General features: G+C 43.2%; 1 pseudogene; it reads right to left on the minus strand.

Moving 5' to 3' along the window:
* Positions 1 to 320: 320 nt before the first annotated feature.
* Positions 321 to 1634, minus strand: LOC103218718 (aldo-keto reductase family 1 member B1 pseudogene; annotated as a pseudogene).
* Positions 1635 to 5038: the final 3404 nt, after the last annotated feature.

Consider the following 5038-nt stretch of genomic DNA (forward strand, 5'->3'; position numbering starts at 1 on the left):
ACCAAAAATTTAAAAAATTAGCTGGGGGTCATGCATGCCTGTGGTCCCAGCTACTTGAGAGGCTGAGGTGGGAGGATTGCTTAAACCCAGGAGTTAGAGGCTGCAGTGAGTTATGATCATACCACTGCACTCCAGCCTGGGTGACAGAGCAAAACCTTGTCTCAATAAAAAAGAAAGAAAAAGAAAATAAACAGTCATTATACGAAAAATAGGATTAGTGGATCCTTTGGTTTTATTCTTTTTTTTTTTTTTTCAAGTTCACGGAAGCACTTTTTGAGGCAAAGAGAAGTCTTGCCAAAAGGATTACCAGCTCCAAGAAGTTAAAACTCAACTGTTAATGACACTATTTAGACCGTGTAGATTTTGCTTCTCCTTGGTCAGAAAAGGGTATTCAGGTTGAGAAGGGCAAAGCAAACTGGAAGAGACTTCTACTCTACTGATGCTGCTCTTCAGATCCAGCCTAAGCTAGACAAAGCTTCACTGGTCCATCTATAGGTTGCTGTCCTACTGCTGAGGGACCCAGGCCATGTTACATTTGCAAGAAAAATGAGGCAAGAAAAACAGGTGTAGGTCGCTTGGGGATGAGCAGGCACCCACAGCTTCAACACTTTTCATGGAAGGGGTGATCCTTGTGGGAGACACAGCTCAAGGCGCATACCCTTCCAGTTCCTGTTGTAGCCATTCAAGGTGGTCATATTCTGGATGCTTATTCAAAGTCAAAGACCTCAAAGTTCTCAGCAATGTGTTCCAGTGTCACAGACTTGGGGATCACCACCAAGTTCCTCTGCATGAAGAACTGGATCAGAACCTGGGCTGCAGTTTTATTGTGCTTGGCTGCGATTGCCTCGATCCTGGGATCCTCAGCAAGGAAGGGTCCTCAGGCTTAGCCCAGGGCCTGCTAGGAGAGCCAAGGGGGCTATGGGCAGTCGCCATGCTGCCTCTGGATTGGCAGTACTGGGTTAACTTCTCCTGAGTTAGGTACGGGTGACCCGCTGGCTTACACTTGAAGCCAGGTTTGTTTAAGATCCTTTTGACCTGGAGATGGTTGAAGTTGGAGATGCCAATAGCTTTTATCAGCTCTTCATCCACTAGCTCTTCCATGGCCGCCCCTGTGTCCACAATGTTGGTGTCACTGGGACCATGTTGCCTGACTCATCCAACAGGAAAAATCCCTTCCCGGGCTTAAAGCCGGTGGGATAGTGAATGAGGTGGAGGTCCAGGCAGTCCAGCTTCCGGGCGCTGAGTATCTTCTGGCAGGCTTCTCTCCCCAGGCCCTTCCCATGGGTCGTGCACCACAGCTTGCGAATGACGCAGAGCTCCTCAAGTTTACCACCTGCTGCCTGAGCTGCTCCTGCATGCCCACCCCCACCAACGCATTCTTGTTCTGGTACACGGGGGTGCAGTCAATGCAGTGATACCCAATGTCGATCGTCACCCTTACAGCCTCAGTCACCTGGCCTGGAGGCGGCTTCCAGGTGTCTGGCCCCAGGATGGGCATCTTGGCGCCGTCGTTGAGCACAGGTTGGCTGACCATGGCCACTGCGCTTCCCAGACCCCCTCCCGAAACCATCTGTCTTCTTCTTTATGCTTTTTATGTTATCTATTTAAAAAGGAAATATAAAAATGGATTTTTGCTTTTAAAAGTTTGGAAGCAAATCAGGAGATGGGAGTGAACAGGTATGTTTGCTGTCCTTCATAAATGGATGTTTTGCTATCTGTCCCTAACCTTATGCTGCAAAGACTGCATTTGGGACATAGAAGTTAATAGACTCAGCCACGCGGAGGTCCTGTCTAGACCTCTGCTCAATGAGAATGCCCAAATCTGTAGTTTCTCAAACTGGGTGTTACCTGAGTGAGCTGGCAACTGTGCACGGACACTTTGGTTTGAAAAATACTGCTGTAATAGTGTTAGCTAGCTACATGGTAATCACTCACATTAATGTATCTCTTCAGTGGAACTTTCTTTTTCTAGCTTAGCTGACTACAGCAATCTTTCCTTTGGTACTGGGGAAATTCCATCCACCTTACGTTGAGGGAAAAAAAAAAACCAAAAAACATTTCCCACTTCTATACAAATCACTGAACAGTGTCCCCTAAAGTTCTGTGGTAGGTGGAATAGAATGCAGGAAAATAGAGGAAAAAAAAAAATAGCAGAAGCTCATCATTCATTTATAAATACAAAACAGGTGAGACGCAGTGGCTCACACTTGTAATCCCAGCACTTCAGGGGGCTAAGATGGGGGCATCACTTAAGGCCAGGAGTTTGAGATCACTCTGGGCAACATATCCAGATCCTGTCTCTACAAAAAAAATTTTTTTAATAAAAAAAATCAGCTGGACATGGTGAGGCATACCTGTAGTCCTAGGTACTTGGGAGCCTGAGGTGGAAGGATTGCTTAAGCCCAGGACGTCGAGGCTTCAGTAAGCCATGATTGTGCTACAGTATTCCAGCTTGGGCAACAGAGTTAAGATCTTGTCTCAAAATTTTAAGTCAAAAACCAAAAACCAACCAAACAACAACAAAAAATCACCTCCAATCCTAACCAAAACAAACCAAATCAAACAGTATTTATAATATGCCAGATATGGTGCTTGTGATACAAAGATGAAAATACAGGAGCCTTGCCCTAAAAGCACTTCTAGTTTAGAAACAGACATGGAAATACAATATAACAAAATAGTACTAATGCTATAACAATTATAAACATATTTTGCATTGAATTGAAACAAAAATAGGAAAAATGTTGAAAATGGTAGCAGTAAGTGTGCAGATCAATAAATACTATAGAAATATTAAAAGATGTTCACTACATACTTAGATTAAAAAGCCAAGAAAATAAGCCAAAACTCTCAAGAACTGTTGAGCTAATGAGCCAATGCGGAAGCTATTATATACATATGAATCAATACATAAAAGTGGATTTCTTTTCAAGTCTTGCCAAAATGTTGCAAAATACGATTTTTTTTTTTTTTTTTGAGACGGAGTCTCACTTTGTTGCCCAGGCTGGAGTGCAGTGGCACCATCCATGTTGGTTCACTGCAACTTCTGCCTCCGGGGTTCAAGCAATTCTCTTGCCTCAGCCTCTAGAGTAGCTGGGACTACAGGCACCTGCCACGACACCTGGCTAATTTTTGTATTTTTAGTAGAGACAGGGTTTCACCATGTTGGCCAGGCTGGTCTCGAACTCCTGACCTCAAGCAATCAGGCCACCTCGGCCTCCGAAAGTGCTGGGATTACAGGCGTGAACCACGCCCAGCCGCAAAATAAGATTTCAAGATTTTCTGAAACTGCGGAATACACACTTTAATAACTACATATTTACTATTTAAGCTTTATCTTAATGTCACAAGGAAAGAAAATGTTAATGGCAATTCATAAAGTAATATTGGTAAACATGCTTACATGATAAGGAAGGCAATGAATATTGTCTGCTCCCTCTCTCTCTCTTTTTTAATGGCACCATGAGAACCACATCTTGACATAAACAACTTTGTAACCTTAAGATTCTGGGAGAGAGTCCTTGGTTGCAGGTGCCTGGTTAAGAGGAGGAAGGAGGCCAGGCACCGTGGCTCATGCCTGTAATACCTGCACTTTGGGAGGCCGAGGCGGGTGGATCACCTGAGGTCAGGAGTTTCAGACCAGCCTTGCCAACATGGTGAAACCCCGTTTTTATAAAAATACAAAACTAGCCAGGCGTAGTGGCACATGCTTGTAACCGCAGCTACTTGGGAGGCTGAGGCAGGAGAATCACTTGAACCTAGGAGGTGGAGGTTGCAATGAGCCTAGATCGCACCACTGCAGTCCAGCCTGGGCAAAAAGAGCAAAACTCTGTCTCCAAAAAAAAAAAAAAAAAAAAAAGAAGGGGAAGGACAGTGAGAGCAAGAAAGGAGTCAGGCTAGCCCTACTTGGGAGATGGCTAGGAGAATGAAGATGGCCACAGATACACTGACTGGGGTGACATACATGTATCAATCTAACAGCAGCCCATGACCTTCCATTTTTCTTTTTTTTTCTTCCTGTTTCTTTTTGCAGTACAATCTCAAAAAAGAAATCAATTGAAAAAAAAAAAAAAAAGGCTGGGCGCGATGGCACATGCCTGTAATCCCAGCACTTTGGGAGACTGAGGCAGGCAGATCTTGAGGTCAAGAGATCGAGACCATCCTGGCCAACATGGTGAAACCCCATCTCTACTAAAAATACAACAATTAGGCAGGCATGGTGGTGTGCACCTGTAGTCCCAGCTACTCGGGAGGCTGAGGCAGGAGAATCGCTTGAACCTGGGAGGCCGAGGTTGCAGAGAGCCGAGATCGCGCCACTGCACTCCAGCCTGGGCCACAGAGTGAAGAAAAAAAAAAAAATTAAAATTAAAAAAAAATTCACAAACCAAAAACCAAAACCTCCAAACACTTCTCTCTGCCTTCCCAAATAGGCATCAGATAGATACACATAGGCAGGGCACAAATACACAACAAACATATTTTTAAAAAGTCACAAAATGTCCAAATAAATGCAAATAAAAATAAGACGGTGTGGTAGGGTGTAGGAGAAAGCCATTGTCTCATATTACTTTTAGGAGTGCAAATTGTTGGAATTACTTCTGAGGAATAGTTTGGTAACACGAATCAAAAGCTTTTTAAGGACGCATACTTTTATCTGAAGGAAATAATTGGACAGGTGTGTAAAATGGATGTAGGCCATGTTTATGCAACTTTATCTGTAGCAACAACAACAAAAAGGAAAAACTTCCTTAAAAAACAGAGGAGCAGTTAAACAAATTATGGCCTATTCAACTGATGGAATACTAGTAGCTGTTAAAATGATTATCTAAATTTCAGTTGATTAACACTAAAATGTGCTCATAGCATAATCGTAAGTAAAAACAGCACAAAACATATCTGCAGTGTTGTATGTAGGTGAGTGTGCTCATGTCTCCCTAAGAAAGTCTGGAAAGACATATGCTAATATGAAAATACCAATACTTCTTTTTTTTTTTTCCTGGGTGATATCTATGAGTAATCATTACCTCTTCATTGTTTT

The sequence above is a fragment of the Chlorocebus sabaeus genome, chromosome 2 (genome assembly GCF_047675955.1).
Source record: "Chlorocebus sabaeus isolate Y175 chromosome 2, mChlSab1.0.hap1, whole genome shotgun sequence".
NCBI lineage: Eukaryota > Metazoa > Chordata > Mammalia > Primates > Cercopithecidae > Chlorocebus > Chlorocebus sabaeus.